Source organism: Ursus maritimus, unplaced genomic scaffold, assembly GCF_017311325.1.
Source record: "Ursus maritimus isolate PB19 unplaced genomic scaffold, ASM1731132v1 scaffold_29, whole genome shotgun sequence".
NCBI lineage: Eukaryota > Metazoa > Chordata > Mammalia > Carnivora > Ursidae > Ursus > Ursus maritimus.
This window is the reverse complement of record NW_024425452.1, coordinates 488166-505177: the sequence shown is the minus strand read 5'-3', so window position 1 is coordinate 505177 and position 17012 is coordinate 488166. Positions and strand designations below refer to the sequence as shown.

Sequence of the window (17012 nt, the reverse complement as noted above, 5' to 3'; positions counted from 1 at the left end):
ACTCTTGGAGTGTTTGTTCTCAGTGGCCGCATGATAAGGAGGCCCGGGGCAGAGGTAGAAGCAAGAGCAGGTAACAAAATGAAAAGACTGGGGTGGGTGCTAAATAAATTGGAGTTGTTATTCTGAGAGACTGAGGATGGCCATGTCAATCAATAACATGGAGGAGCCTCAGAGCCATGAACTGTCCCCACCACTCTATTATCAAAGGTCCCATTGCAGGAGCTTCCAGAGAAATTTATCTCCATTTCAGTACCTGGCTCTTCCGAAGTTGGAAATTACAGTGAGACTGGGAAGCAGAACCTGGGGCTATGGTGTGGGAATGGGTACTTAGGAAGAGTATTCAAAGAAAAAGCTAAGGCCAGCTCAACCACTGGCTGTGCAGATGAAGAGAGATTTTTTTTTTAAAAGAGAGAAGTAGTTGGGGGAAAATTTCTAATGAATCCTATCCAGCCATAAAATCATGTAGAAAATGAATCCTATCTGACAATAAAATAAAAGTGAAACAAATTACTAAGTTCTCATATGTGTAGGACAAATTAATTTCATGTTTAGAATACTAATTGCTCGCCAAAGGGTCTGTAACCACGTGCTGCCTGAATTTAGCCTAAGTCTTAAAGCTTGGAGGGGCTGCAGAGGAGGGGTGGGGGTTGGCCGTAACCCTGCCAGAATCTTCTGCCTGGACCCTGACTTTGCTGTGGCTCTCTCCAGGGCACAGGGCACAGTTGGTAAAATATTGCTTGGCATGTGTGAGAGCTCTTAAATTGTTTTCTTTATTTCCTGTTTCCCTCAGATTGAGATGTGCCTAGGAACAGCAGCTGTGTTCCCTCCATCAGATGTGAGCTCCCTGAGGACAGGGCTGTGTCTTCGTCCTCAGGCTGAGGCTCCCTGAGGACAAGGCTGTGTCTCCTCTTCAGACTGGGGCTCCCTGAGGCAGGGCTGTGTTTCCACCTCAGATTGAGGGCAGTATATAAATCTTCCTCATCAGACCAAGGGTTTCCTGAGGGAAGGGGTCTTGAGGAAAACCACAAACTCTTTTCTCTGAAAAATGAACAGATATAGAACATATCCATCAGGGGTTCATAGACCCCATGCTGGCTTCCTGGTTCTGGCCAGATAGAGAAGGCTGGAGTGTAGACATGATGTAACTGAAGTAAGTCTTGCGTATGGTAATATAAGGACATCAAGTTTTCCTTTTGCTTTTTTTGCCCATAATGCCTTATGGTATGAAATATGAGTCAATTCCCAATTACCTGCGTTGAGTGGTTATATTAGTGGATCTTCTGTTGAATGTTTTTTTAGAAATCCCAAGATTGTGTGTCTTGTTCTCAGGAACGCCCGAGTCATTTGACCCTGCTGGAGTGGTGCCTGTTCAGAAGACACCTGGCCTTTGTCCTGGCGGCCCAAGCAAGTAGCTGCAGTGATACTGTTATTCGTCTCCTCCTGGGGCTCACTACACCAGCAGCTCTACAGATATGCTATTCCTTATAACTTCTGGGCGTGATAGGCTTTATTGTGCCCATTTTACCAATGACGCAAACAAGAGACCAGAAACCTTACTAACCTACGAAAGACTGCATGGCAACTAAGCTTTTGATTTGGGATGTGGGTCCAGATCTATTGAACTTGTCTCCCACACTTCCAAACACCATTAGGAAAGTCAGCCTGTCCCCACTTTAGCCCCCAAAATGTGATCAAATTCTTTTACACACACACACACACACACACACACACACACACACACACACACACGTGTGTGCATGCGTGCCACCTGATCTCCTTAGTTAGGATGGAGGATTGACAACTAGGTACATACATTTTCCTGCAAAGTCTCTGAACCACAGTTTCTAGCCCAAGTCTGGCTTTTAGGCATGTAGCCAGGCTGGTGGGGAGGTGACCTGGCTGGGATGCTCTCCTATAACCTGTAACTCTGAGTAAGCACCTGGTAGATGGCCAGCATCATAGACAAACATAGGAACCTCATCTGATGGGGGTGCATTCTTGTGGACAATATCCCCTGTCGGATGTCACCACTTAAGAAGTATCTATGGGGCTTGTCCTGGCTTTCATACCCCTTCAGTGAAGACTAGCTGTGTAGTTTTGGGTAGCGTCACACCCTCTGTGGGCTCAGTCTCCCAACTATACAAGGAGACATCGAGACTAATCCAGTGGCACTGAAGGCCTCCAGGTGTGACATGCTGGGATATGTCTTAGGGTGAGTGGTGGGTGTGGTAGGGATGCGGTGTCTCTTCCTGCTCACGTCTATGCCTCTCATGCCTTTCATCCTTCTGATGACCCTTGCACCCTGGAAATGCTAAGAACATGTGTTTCTGTCTCAGGGAGACAGACGGATGACAGGATGTCAGGCTGTTCCTTGAGGCCAAGCACTGAATTTGCGCTCTGGTGCCCAGTGCACGATATGGATGGCTTGTTGATCATATATGGTAACAACTGAGGAATGAATAAACACACAGGAGCAAAACTCACAGCCCCTCCAGAAGACCCCCTTCAGGTCTGATTCCTCCTCCCACCCTGCCTCCTTTCCCTACTCCAGCCTCCTAATCTGGAAGGTGACAGCCTCCCTTTTGCCACGTCCTTTCGTATCAGTGGCTGAAAACCATTCACTGACAATTACGGTGTGTCCCCATTCCCCTGCCACTGGCCACGCCCACTGCTCCCCAATTTTCCTCATCACCATGCTTTGCTGCTTCCCAACCCCTCCTCCTCTAGCTCTTGCATTTCCCCCATCAAGATGGAGCTTTCTCAGACAGACAGAAAGAGTCACTAGAAGCAAGTCCAGCCTCCAGCTTCCACTCAGGGGTCTGGAGGTAAAAGGGACAGTGGAGCAGGAGCAGATGTACAACCAGTCCTCTGGGGGCTGGCCCACCAAAGCTTTGAATCTAGGACTCCACCACAGACAGCCCCCCTAGAGCATAATTACCTCCCATTAATATGTTAATCTCTCCTTTCCAGAAGGAAGGCCACTCTTTTCCTTAAATAATGAAGTGCTGGGAGGACATATAGTGTCGGGAAGTAGCGGGGCTGCAGCTGAGTGTTTAACGTTTTAATTAAAGTCTCTCTGATAAATGTTTACCATCGCTTCTGATGCTGCCTGGGAGTCAGACCAAAAGGCGGAAGGAAGGAGGATGAGAGCAAGGAGAAGAAGGACTGGGGAGAGGAGGAAGAGGAGGAGGAAGGAAGCAAAGGGAAGGGATGGGGAGGGGCACACAATGAGGAAAAGACCCATAGAAGGAAGAGCAAGCAAGAAACCAGTCAGGAACCCCCGTCCACCATGCCAGCAAAACCCTGCCCTGATGATCCTTGCACACTCCCCCAGGCCTGTTTCTCACTCTGATCCGTGGAGCTGTGAACTACACTCCGGAAGATAAGACAACCTTTCACTCCAATCATCCTGTGCTGCTAATTCTTGTCCTTCCTGGCCTGCCCACATTACCACCTCCCCATCGGCCCCAGCAGCCGGGGTCACATAGGCAGCCTACCTGGGGGTCCTTCCTGAGTGAGGGGCTTTGGCTCTCCCCCGAGGGGGTCATCTCCATGTCCTCTGGTTCTCACCGGAGTCCTCCATGTGTTGGGTCAGCTGAGCCACAAGTGACCAGCAGATGTGGTCACAGGGATGGCCATTTGACCGCTATGAGCTGCCTTTAAAAACTTTTTCTGGGAATTCAACCATCCTCTCTGTTCAGGGCGACCGTGTGTGTGTGTGTGTGTGTGTGTGTGTGTGTGTGTGCACACGCGTGCTCTCAAGCCCAGCATCTCTGGTCTCCCTTCTCTGCTGCCACCCCTCTTTGCTAGCCTTAATTACAGCAATTTAGGAGGCACGCTTAAGATTGCAGAGTAAACCTATCAATATTTCACTTAAGAACGGATTTCTGTCGGGTGGTATCAGAGGCTATAAATGAGAAATATGAGACTTGTTCTCAGGTAGCCTTACACACACACACACACACACACACAGACACACACACAGACACAGACACACACACACACACACACACACAGCCCTCCGATGAATTATTAACACGTGATTTCCTTTCTGTCTCAGGCACTGGGAACAGCTGAGGGCTTTATTCAGCTATAGTGAGAGATGAGTGTTTCTACTGAAGCTATTTGCCTAAAAGACATTCAAATAAACCCAAGAAAACCATGGCTCTGTGTTCTGGGGTTTCCTGTTGGTGAGGAGCTAGGAGACCTTGCTGCTCCGTGCACCTCCATCTCTAGATTTGTTAGGAAAGGAAGAGTCATATCCCCTGGCCAAGAGGGCAGGGACACCAACAGGCCAACAAGGCAGCATCCATGCTGGGGCAGAGGAGGGACCAGGGCTCAGGATCCCTCCGGCTCCCTTTCCCTTGTCTTCCCCCCATTCTAGGCAGATCCAGAGTGGCAGGCTCTTACTCTCCTCTGCTTCTTCAGCCTTGGGGTCTATAGGTGGGCGACTCGCTGCTTTGCATTTAGCGTTGGAAATAGAATGTCACAGTGCAATGAAAAGAGCCTTTGTGATCTGACACACCCAAGTCACTTGCTATCTATGTGACCTGGGTAAGTCACACCTTCTCTGAACCTGAGTTTTCCCAACTCCAAGTGGGGAAACAATTGTACCCAGCTCATTGGATTGATGATGGAAAATATGAAGCCCTTACAACAAAGGGCTCTACGGTGGCCACTTGGCTGGCAGAGATGACGGTGTGATTTCTCAGTGTGGTTGGTTCTGGGGACACACCTTAAAAAGAATATTGACCAACCCAGTTTGTCCAGAGAGAGGTGACTAGAGTACTGAATAGTTGGAATACCATGGCCATGTAAGAGCAAACAGAAGGCACTGGAAGTATTTAACCCAGAGAAGTTAAGTGTTGGGGTGACGTACTTGCCATCTCTATGTACATCTTCAACATCTTGTTGAAGAAGGATCAGAGGTGTTATGTGAAGACCTGTAGGAAGAAATAGAAATTACAGGAAAATTTTAGGTTAATATAAGGAATATTTGAACCATCAGAAGTGTGTGACAATGGAATGGACTACTTGGAATGGCACTGAGTCCCCACCACTGACCCTCGTCAAGAGCAGCTGAACAGCCACTTGGCAGGGACGTCATAGAGGTGACTCCACACTCCCAACTGCAGACCCTACGATCTTCCGCCAGCAAGTCTCCAGTTCCCTGGGGAGGAACCTTATTAGAGAAATAATCCTCACCTTTCTCCATTGAATCTCTCATTGCCCTTGGGAGGAAGCAATTTCTCTGTTGGCAAATTTGGGGGAGAATCTGATTGTTCTCCACTTTGAAGATCTTCCTGCTGACAGAAGGCACAGATTTTCTTCTCCTCCCCACCACAGGATTTTTGGGGTGGGGAGGACTGCAGGTACCTGGCTGTGCCTGAGACTCACTGAGTCTTGTCAAATTTGGCCATGAGGTGTGAGCGAGCCCACCTAGCTAAGAGGCCCTATATAACGTCAGTGTCCACCGTTGCAGTGGTATTAAAGATAATATCTTGGTCTCCAGCTGCTTGGCTCCTGTATCTATTTCTTAGAAAGCTCTGAAGTGAGTGTGGAAGAAAGGGTATTAGACCCCCCAAGACTCTAATGTAGTTCAACTTCCTAAGGTTGGAACAGGGAGTGGTCAATAGCTATTGGTTCCCGATCTACTCCCTGCCCATCTGTACACTACATCTTCTAGCCTCTAGTGAGGGTCAGCCAATGGGAGCAACAGAAAGAGACCGCAGGAACAAAAAAGTGAGAGGCCAAGGTATTCTTCCTTTCTCATCCTGCTTCAATGGATGTCCTCGGGGTGGCTGAATCTCCAACGTGGTTCAGGCTCTGCCAAACAGCATTGCCATGTGGTTTCTGATATCAGCACCTCTTGCTGTCCCTCCAGCCCTAAGGGTCATAGTAGCTTCCTGCTGTTGCTGACCTCTGGTTGTTTCCCCTCCCTATTTTGGTTTCTCAATTCTTCCAACACTCATGTAACCAATTTCTTATACTCCTTTTTCTTCTTTTTTTTTAAGATTTTATTTATTTATTTATTTGACACAGAGAGAGAGAGAGACAGCAAGAGAGGGAACACAAGCAGGGGGAGTGTGAGAGGGAGAAGTAGGCTTTCCACTGAGCAGGGAGCCTGATGCGGGGCTTGATCCCAGGACCTTGGGGTCATGACCTGAGCTGAAGGCAGACGCTTAACGGCTGAGCCACCCAGGCGCCCCTTCGTACTGCTGACTTCTGATAGGAATATCTTAAGTCATTTATACCTTCATGAGCAGATCCTGAATGATACAGAACATAGTCTCTACTTGGGGAATTTATGTAGCTGATTCTCTGGATGATGACAAGCTTCTCGAAGGTCCCCATGTGATTCACAGTTCCCTGGGGATCCATCCAAACCTCAGGCCCCTGACTTCTATGCCCCCAAGTCCTGGATGTCCCAAAAAGAGATGATGTCATGGAGACCCGCAGGGTATAGTCAGGATGAGGGTGGAGTGTAACAACCTACAAGGTGGGCTTTCCTTGCCCTGAGAAGTCAATCACTGGGTGCTCCTGTAGCTTGGGGGAAAGTATAATAGTCCGTTGTTGGAGGCAATCTTGACCTGATTTAACTTCCCTATCATGAAAAGGGGCAGAAAATATGTGCTTTCTGTGAGCAGGAAGATCCCCAAAGTGAAGAACATTCAGATCCTCCCCCAAACTCACCCCAGCCTGTTCCATTCCAGATTGTCAGCTCCCCCTTCTCCGCTCCTGCCTGCGCACTTAGATTCAGCTCACCAAAACTTCCTGCAGCTTGACTTGTGAATGGCCTGGTCCAGACCATCTGATGCATGTGCCCCTGTCCTGTGGGGCAGCCCTGGCTCTGGGACTCCAGGATCTTTATCCTTTATCCATCCTTGACCACGCTTACATAGACAGACCTTGTTAGAGACAGGTCTCTTGGGTCCCCCCAGGTGCCCTGCAGTTGTCAGCACCCATCAGTGAGCCCCTCTCTGTCCAAAGACACTGCCAGAAATGCAGCACGCATCTGCATCTCCTATCACGGGCCTGGAAACAGAGCAAGCCTGGGGCTGCAGACGTGGAGGTAGGCGCCACGGGAGATCTGTCGCACCAGCTTCATTCTGCATTATCTGCCCACGAGCAACCTTAGAAAGTTGATTTAGAGTTTTCTTGCCTTAAGAAAGAAGTGAATGACTTAATAAACTCTCTGAGATTATTCCGTGAACACCGTGATCAACCCTAAGGGTTTCAGTCTACAAACTCCTCTCCATCATAATCATCACTATTGCCATCCCCATCTCTGTGACGGCCATGAACTCTATCACCACCACCACAAAAGTAGCATCATCATCACTGCTGTCACCACTATCACCTCATCACCACCCCCACCTCCCCCTTATCAGTCCCTCCCATCATTCTTCCTATCACTGTCATGATGATCAACATCACTAGGAGCAGCATTACCCGAATTCACCCTAGAACAGCATCAGCCACCACATCTCACACACTATCCACCCCCTCATTCCTCTTCTAGGAGGGCTTGGCTGGACCAAGTGCTATAGAATAAGAGTGACTTAGGGGCTCTTGACGGAGATGGTCCTACCTACATAGGAACCCTGCACAGAGCAGCAATGTGAAGTCAAGACAAAAAGGAGCAGAGAAGGATTATTTCTGCACAGGGCATTTTGGTAGTGGGAGGAGCAGCGGCTAAAGGGATGGGAAGGGAAACCCACCACTGGGGAGGAAGCAACCAGAAAAGATAGAAGACCCTGTGTCTGGAATTGATGAAGGGACCCTGAGAACTACATGCGGGATCACCTTGGAGTGGCTGAAGGATGGGAGATGAAGGTAGGCTATACTGGCTGTTGAGCTCCTTCCCTCGGATAGCCCACTAAGTGTCCAATTTTCCTGGGCAGGGGCAGGACAAGGTGGTGAGAAAGAGGAAGGCAGCCGCTGGAATTTGGGAGCTGCCCTTGGTGCCCTCTTGTTGAACATAAACAATTTCACAGGACAGCAACATCAGAGAAGGTCACCCGGGACCGTGATAGATCAAGACAAAACCAAGTCTATTCCACAATCATGTCTGAATGCGGACAAAGCATGAACATTGCCCGAACCATAAAATGCTAAATACCCCCTCCCCCAGCCAATGTGAGGGACTGCTGCTTTTTCACCAGTTACAGCTCTAGCCTGATTCCAGGTTGCCCTGCCTCTAGATCAAGCTAATACCCAATCGCAGAATTGTCCCTGCTTTCCAACAGCACCCAACCCTAAGCAAACCCCAGCCTCCTTGGATCCTCCCCCAAATCACCTACTTGAAGCCCAAGTCCTACAACTGATTCTCTCTAGCTCTGTCCTCTTCCTGAGATGCCCCGCAGTCCCCATGGTGCATGTTCTCCCTCACTGCAGCAAGTAATAAACCCATTGTTCCCCTACTGCTGTGTTCCTGGGGTCTTTGGCTGAAAGGTATTGACAGAGTTGTGGGAGGGCATTACTTCGAGTGCCTCTGAAAGGGTTAATAACGCTCCTCCCTCTCATTGGGGTCTTCCCTTCTCCTGGAAAGACATATGCGGTGACCAGCATGTGGTGCAGTCAGGAAGCCTGAGCACCACTTTCTGGGCCCCAGCTTCTCCAGCTGATCACCCTGATAAGGGAACAAGGAAGTGCCAGTTAATGGGCCATCACGTTCCCCTGAGCCACTTGGTGAAATGCAGGGTCCTGGACCCTACTCCTAGAGGCCTCCAAACAAAAGACCTGAAGTCCATGACTTTAACAAGCTCTTCAGGTGGGACATGTGCAGCAAAGCTTGAGCACCTGTCACTTGGAGGGCCTTCAAGGTCACCAAAGACTCAAGATTGGGGCTGGCAGGACTGGGTTCTGCAGGTTCCCCAGAGAGAACTAAAAAACATCCCCCAACCTGGAAGCAATCTATTTCCTGGGCTCAGGCCCCCATGGTGTTTCTATCCCACTCCGGAAAGGCCACACAGTATGAGGTCCCTCCCGGCCTCCCTAGGGGGGCCCACATCTTCTTCTAGAAGTCAGGGCGTGATGCTGCTCAATAACGTTCAAGGTAAAGGCATCTGCCTCCAGCAAAATGTGTCTCAAAAGGGACTCACATTTCATATCTTGACGTGAATGAAAATGTTAATCAATAGATCCATCATCTTGGCCCCTGTGTCTCTGAGCTGCAGATGCAGGGAACACAAACCAATGACGGTATTTACACACACACACACACACACACACACTTGTGCTTGTGCACACACACATGCATGTGCACATATGCACACATGCACACCCACCCACACACATACACACACAGTTGTCCACACAGAGGCTGAGCAGGCAGACAACTCTCTTACAGTCAACGTCTCAACAGCCTCTACTCTCCTGTCCTCTAGTCCCATGCTCTCCTCACTGGCCCAACCTCTTCTATGAGGATGGCCCTGGCCTGGTGAGATCTTAGGGTCAGACCATTTGCTTTGGGTGCATGGGCGGCAGCCCCACCCAAAGCTTAGACTCTGCTTTATGGAGCTGCCAGCCCAGAAACACACCCTTTTCCTCTTTATATCTCCTCTCCACCCTGACTCATCTCCAGCAACTTGGGCCCCGGTCATAGCCTTGCAGCTCTGAGCTGATACTGGGTGGGTTAAGACTCTGGGGGCTGTTGGGATAGGGGGAATGTATTTTGCATGTGAGAAGGACGTGAATTTGAGGGATCCAGAGGGTGGACTATTATGGTCCCTCCAAAGTCATATATTGAAGCCCTAACCCTCACGACCTTAGAATGTGGCTGTATCTGCTGAGAGGGCCTCCAATGAGGTCAATGAATTAGGGTGGATCCTAATCTAATCTGCTTGGTGTCCTTTCCTGAAGAGGAGATTAGGCCCCACAGAGAGACACCAGAGAGGGTGAACCATGTTCCCCCTTTGACCTCTCTCCACCTCTATGCATCCTCAGCAGATGGGGCCTGGGCCACATGCCAGCAGCTCGTAAGAGCTTTCCTACCTACTTCCACACAGATGCGAAGCCTTGGTGGGGCAACGTCATACAGTCGAGTGTCCTCCAAGTAGTCAGACCGTCCCTCAGTCTAGCTGCGTCCAGTCACACCTGCCGCAGAGTCACTGGCCTTGCCCTCCTCCCTTCTCCAGCCAGCCCTGGGGTGCCTCGGACCCACAGAAAGGCAGCGAAGAGCTGGGCAGAGTCAGAGGTCCTGTGTGAGCCCTGGCCCTGGCCCTGTCCCTTCCAATTCTGCAAGCCTGCACAAGTTAGTAGACCCTCTGAGCCTCAGTTTCCACATTGGCCAGAAGAGAATACTACCATTTCTATCCCCACAGGGTTGCCGTGAGGATTAAATGAGCTAAAGCTGGCAAAGCACCGAGCCCGGCCACTGGCACAATGAACATTAAGCTCTCGGGGATGTGGGCTCCTCTTTTGCCTCACGCTGGGCTTGCCTGTCACCTCCCAGGGCAGCACTGTGCTCTACGCCATGTCCTGGACTCCTTCTCGGCTGATTTTCTCCTGTTATTGTCCTCACCGCAGACACGTCAGCTGAGCGCTTTATCTCCATTCCTTGCACGCTGGCTTCTGGAAGCTCCTCTGCCTGCCTCCCTCCCCACCCCCAGCTGGGTGCTGCCTTTCTTGCTCAACACCAGGGCGGAGCCAACAAGTATGCACCAATCACAGAGCAGCTGCAGCCACGCACTTCCTGTCTCCTCCACCAGGGGGAGCGCTTACCGACAGAGGCAAGCTCCTCCCTCCTTGCTCCTACTCCACACCGAGCCCCTCGCAAGGGGCACTCAACGCGCATGCTCCGGCTTGCCTAGTGGACGCTGAAGTAGGCCTAGACCTGGGGGAAGGGCCGGGCGGTGCCGCGGAAGTCGGTGTGCACCTTCTTGGCCTCTCAACTCCTGATTCTAACACCACTGAGCACCTCAGTTTGTTAAACTAGAAAATGGAGAGTGGAAATAGCTCCTAAGCTAAGATGTCCTTAGTCTGTTATTCAAGTATTTCCAGCCTGTGCCTGGAGAAGAGGCCCGCAGACACTCGCAGGGTGCTGTTTCCATTTGCCTGTGCTCGGATGAAGGTGTCAGTACTGCCTTTCCCGCTTGTTCCACCGCCGCCTCCCTCCCAGAACGAAAGACATGTGCATCTTGGATGAAGGAACGTAGGGAGGTGTGTGATCGGAAATGATTTCCCTAAAAGAGACAGATTACTAGGGATACCAGGGACCTGGTCACCAGGCTGAAGGCTATGAGAACCCCTCCTCTTTCCTAGTCTTGATAAAGCAGCTGAAGGTGCCTAGTACTACTTTGAGTAGGACAGAACCCTACTCAGCCCTCTCATTTATGTTGCAGGGCTTCTGAACCTCAGTTTCTTCATCTGGAAAATGGGCTTGCTGTGGGAATGACTTATGGTGACTCATGAAAGTAGCTGAGGTCTGCAATAAATGGTAGTCGAAGCTGGTGAGGTCCTTAAACCTTTCAGGACAAGCAACAAAAGACCTACTCCCGAAGCCACCACCCCCAGGCGGAGAGGGCCTGCACCAGGGCACAGAACTTCAGTGTGTCAGAGCCTCCTCTCTGCCTCCCTCCCCAGCCCAGCGGGTTCTGATGGTGGTTCTGGGTTGGTGCCCCGCAGTTTGCTGAACCCTGCAGTTTTGACAGGCAGCCCCAGGAACCCAGAGGCTCTGCATGGAAGGCACCTAATTAATCACTGCAGTAATGGTTCCAGCAGCAGCGGCCCTGTGGTGCTGGGCCATGGGTGTCATCCTGCAGCTGCCCGTGCATACTCACTCTACGACCTCAACTCCAGGCTGCCCGACTGGAGTAAAACCAAACCTGGAAAGGGACAACTGAACTCCTCTGGCATCCAGAGATGTGGATGCATCCCATTCGGCCTTCCTCCTATGGCTCTGTGTTTCTGAGTTCCTCCCCTGCTAAGAATCCAAGTGCAGGCCGGAATCGCACGCACACTGCACTGAGGACTGAGGAAGAGCACTGCACGCACACTGCACTGAGGACTGAGGAAGAGCACTGCATTCAGAGCTAGGAGACGGTGACTATAGAGTCTGTGCTCCCTTATGCTTATGGTGCCCAGGGTAAGCCTCTTCATCTTTCTAAGCCTCGGTTTCTTTATCTGTGAAATGGGGACAGTAAGCCCATCCTGGCTAGCACATAGGACTGAGGTGTATTACTTAATAAATGTGAATTGCTTTAGATACTGTACCAAACAATAAATGCCTGGAGGTTTCCTTGCACTTCATGAGAGGCCCTTCCTTGCACAATGGATGGAGACGAGGTGCCCTCTGGCTCCTCCCTGTGGACCTTTCTGAGCAATACATCACCCCAGCTGTGCCCACATTATCTTAATGGATGAGTCTAGGGTGGGGGTTCTTGTACATGGGGCAGTGGAGGTCTGGCGGGCAGGGCTGCCTGGTCCCATCATGAGAACCCAGTCTGTATAAGCAGCATGTTGGGGAGGACAGGGTGCTCCAGCCTTAAAGAAGTTTCCATGATTCACAGCACCTGACCTTCAGCCCCACCCCCACAATCAGACCTGAGCCCTGTGGGCAGAGCCCAGTGAGGACTGAGAGAAGATCCACATGTACCTGGAGATCCTGCTCTAGCTGTGGACCCTTCCACTTTGGTTGGGGGATGTGGTCCACTCTGAACCTCCCGGTCCAGGTGGAAAGGCTCCAGGTTCAGGAGACCCTCACATCAGTCCAGAGCAAAAGCACCTAGAGACACCTGCCAGGTGGTTGGGGGCAAATGGTCCCTTGGAGTGGGGCAGCTTCCAGGGGAAGGGTGTCTGGGAAGGTCTGTGCCCTTACCCCATAAGTCCCTCTGGAGGGAATCAGCTCCACACCCACTTCCTGAGCCATGGACATAAGAAGGGACACGCTCTCTGGATATGAGAAGATGGGGATCAGCAGACACCCTTGTGCAGTCAGCAAAAGGCACATCCAGACTCTCTGACTCAGCTGATTTCTTTAGGGTACATCCTCCACCCCCCCCCCCCCCCCCCCCGAATAGTCTTCCCAACCACTTTAGGTCTCAGCTTTCCCTTTTGAGAAACGGAGGAGAGTCTGCTGGTCTCCCTTTGTCCTGAGAATAGAAAGCTTGAAGGTAAAATGATGATCAATATAATAAGACCTCTTTCAAGCAAAGGTACTAAGAAACTGAATCCATATCTCCTTTTAGCAGGGAGAGCTAACATTTATGCAGCGTTCACCATCTGCCAGGCTCTGTCCTGATGGGTTTTCATATATTACTTGTTTCAGTCCTATGAGGTAGGTCCTGTTAATATCCCCCATTTTATAGATGGGGAAATTAAGGCCCAGAAAAATTAAGAGACTTGCCCAAGGTCCTACAATTACCAAGTAGTAGCTGGCATTCAACCCTAAACAGCCTGACTCTTGAATCTGCACTCTTAACCTCCAGCTATCCTATTTCTTGCAGTCCTGGCTGTCCTCTAGCTACTTCTGTGTCCATCTCTCACACTGGACTGTGAGTTCATGGAGCAGGAATCTGGCTTATTCCTCTTTGACCCCCTCTAGCTCTAGGCATAACTCCTGGCACACGCCAGGTGCCTAGGAACCATTTGTTACATAAATAAATTAATAAATGGCATGGTGGCAGGTACCAGTGAAAAGATTTTTGGAGTCTAGATCAAGGGAGATCCTGAAGGCCTGGCAGTGTAAAGACAGCAGAGGTCTCCAGCAGGACAGGCCCTGTCGGGCTGTGCTCACTCTCTTAACCCTTCTTGCACCCATGCTCATAGGAGTCACGAGACTTAGCAGCATTAACCTGGAATCCAACTACAATTTTTGTGTCTTGACAACCTTTACTACCAATGTACCATGGGAAAGTACATTGTAGCTGTGTCTCTAGGGCCAAGTGAGGCACAGGTACCACCAGCCCCCACCACATCCCCCACCATCAGCAGCCAATATTCTGAGACCTATTCTGCTTTGTATTGTTATTATGATCACTAGTATTATTACTAACCCCTAACTGTATTTTTCCCCTGGAGGAAAAGCCACTTCACATCCTGTGGCTAGAACACTAAGTGTTCTAGACGGAATTGGAAATAATCAGGACAACAGGCAAGGGGTGTTGTACAAGGCTCACAGTAGGTGAGGAAGGAGGAGACACCTCCCCACCCCCCGAAATCCTTCTCTTCACAATCCTTCTCTTCTGGGGCCGGTGCGAGGCTTCCAGAAGGGGATGTCTTCAGCCTGGGGAAGCAGTGGGGGAGGCAACAGGGGAAGATGGAAGTGCCCTCTGCCTGGTTGTAGGAGAACGGCGATAAATATCCCAGGTAGTGTGTGGCAGCGGGAAGACGCCAGGCCTACAGTGTAAAAAATAATGAGCTAAAAGAATCATTCAGTGAGTAAAGAGAAATATCAGGAATCCAATTGCAGGGAAGATTTCAAGTAATCATAAAGGGTTTTTCAAATATATTCACTGCTAAGAGCTACAGATGTCAGGGGAGAAAATTGGTTCACTTACCAATAATAGTCGCAGAGGCTGGGGGAGCAGGATGCAGACAGGGAAAGTACTTAACCAGGCTTCTCCACCTCCTTCTCTCCTGGGATGCTTGGGGGTGCAGGAGGAGTGGCCTGTCCCTTGACTGAGAAGAGTGGGAGGGGCGGTAGCTGTGCCTCTGGGAGGTGGGCGGGTGGGCAGAGCAGTCTGGGCGGGAGGAGTGGCTTGGACTCTGTGGCCCCAGCAGCCCCGCTGGGGTGTGACTTCCTTTTCCCTCCCCAACCCAGGCACAGGTTACATGAGGTGAGGACAGGTGCCGTGCTTGTCACTGAGTAGGAGGCTTGTTGTTATTGTCACCAAGAATTTATTGATGGTTTATGAAGAGCAGAACACTCTGCCAGGTGTGTGACAGATTGGAGCCCTAGACACATGGTACCTGCCCTGGGTTTACAACCTAGTTAGGGAGGCAAGAGCAATATCCAAGGGAAAATGAGAAAGATCGCCAGCACCACCCAGGGAGTTCTGGACTGATCATGCTTGGGGTGGGGCGGTGCTCAGTGATCATCAAGGGCAGACCAATCAGGGGGAGCTTCAGGGGCACTCAGACAGTGGCCCTGTCCACCTGCATTCTGCCGAGGCATGCCTCCCCAGTATAGCAGGATATGGTATCAGTCACACAAACCCCACCTCAACCTGCCAGGAGAAAGGCCAGGGCGATTCTGTCCTCAGGAATTACCCTGGGCAGTGGGTTGAAGCTGACCTAAATGTCTCTGAGTGTGGAGGTGGCATTACTGGTCATTCTCAGAAACATCAGGGACAAAGTTCATGTCACCTTGTCTTATGTAATTCTCACACCAGTTTCCTGAACCCCAGTTCCCATAGGGCGATGTGAAGAGGACCAGGTGATATCGGTGCACACGGTGGGTTATGTTACAGGAGAGGAGCCTGTGCTAGGGAGCCCAAATCTTTTATCATGGACAGTGACCATGCTTGTCCTTTGCTCCAGAAGAGCCTTAATTGTATTAAACTGGATGGTGAGTATGTCTGCCTCTGATGCAGCAGGAGATGCTATCTCTAGCCTCCAAGATGGTTTGCTACACAGACATCCTTGAAAAGGCAATCCAGAACAAGAAGCAATCAGTTCCTCACTTGCAAGATGTGCAGAAAGGCAAGACCCATGAATAACTCTCTTTGGACATTAACAACTATGGAATGCACTTATTTATTATAATTATTATTATATTTGTTTCTTCCTGCTGGAGTGGATACTCCATGAGGGCCAGGATTGAGGTTTCTTTTTACTGACGCATTATCAATACATAGAAAAGTGCCTGGTACATAATAGGTGCTCCAAATGTGTTGGTTAAATGAATAAATGATTGTACGAGGAAAGAGAAAGTCCCTGCTTGGTTATCTCCTGTCTGGGAAATTTCTTTGCCAAATTGCCAACATTGTGTGAAGAGAAGGAACCCCGGTTCTGAAGAAGGAACCTCGACCTGTGTACACTGAATCAACGTGGGTCACATGCCTCCCTACGTGTTCCCCATGTCTCTCTGTTGCTGGCACCCGTGAGGCAGGGAACGCACTCAGGGAAGAGCCAGCTGGTTTTGACTTTATTTGTGCAGCAGAGAACGTGCGTGCATCCCCAAGCCCCAGGCATCTGTCCTGAGTCTCCCCTCCTCTCCTCTTCCCTGCCTTTCTCAGGCTGGTAATTAAAAGTATCAAAGCAAAGTAGGGCTGTCTCATTACATGTCCTGTTTATGTGACTCTAATGTGCTTAGAGATGATTTGAAGCATGTGGGAATCAGCCTCGGAGCTTGCTCTGCGTCCAGCCTGGAGCTGGCAACCCTGAGATAAGGCTATCAAGACCAGGCTGTGAATTAGTTCTAAAGTAAACCAATAATGCATTAATGTGGGTGAGGAATTACAAATAACAGAGATGCTGCACATTTCTCTGATTAATTAGCCATTCTAGTTAATTTTGCTTCTTGTAGAGACAAATCATGGGCCCTAATAGTGGAGCAATTTCCTGTTGGTCACCAGGGCACCAGCATGGGACATCAGGCCTTAGTTCTCTTGGGCCCACAGGGACCTCAAGTCATGGGACTCCATCCAGGGAGTCACTGTGGACATGTGGGAATTTTTCTTTACTTCTGGGCTCTTTCCTCAACCCAGGAGGGGAGCACAGAGTAGAGGGAAGGATGGGGATTGGGACCAACAGGCCTCCAGTGCCCCATTCAGTAGTGTTTGATGATTCCTAATGACGGGAGACTGGGAGGGGAAGGTGAGCTTTTGGGACTGTGCCATTCATCTGGGGCTTATCACACAAGGCCCTGGAGTCTCACCATTTCATTCATTCATTCATTCATTCATTCATTCACTCAACTGTGTGGGGGGTTGTTTTATTGTTGTTGTTGTTGTTTCTTTGTTTGTTTAGACTTTTCCTCATACTAGGCTCTTCGCTAGCCCCAAGGATGCCAGAATGAAAGAATGACAACTGATGACCTCTGTGAGGAGGAGTTCCTAGCCTGGAAC

General features: G+C 50.1%; 1 long non-coding RNA gene across 1 annotated transcript in view; it reads right to left on the bottom strand.

Moving 5' to 3' along the window:
• The window catches only part of LOC103664110, a 32830-nt gene extending 22225 nt beyond the window's left edge, over positions 1-10605 (bottom strand). Inside the window, exons 1-2 of the long non-coding RNA XR_568927.2 lie at positions 10526-10605; positions 4880-4943 (exon numbers count right to left, since the gene is read on the bottom strand). This is a non-coding gene — a long non-coding RNA (uncharacterized LOC103664110). The remainder of the gene's footprint in view (positions 1-4879; positions 4944-10525) is intronic.
• Positions 10606-17012: the final 6407 nt, after the last annotated feature.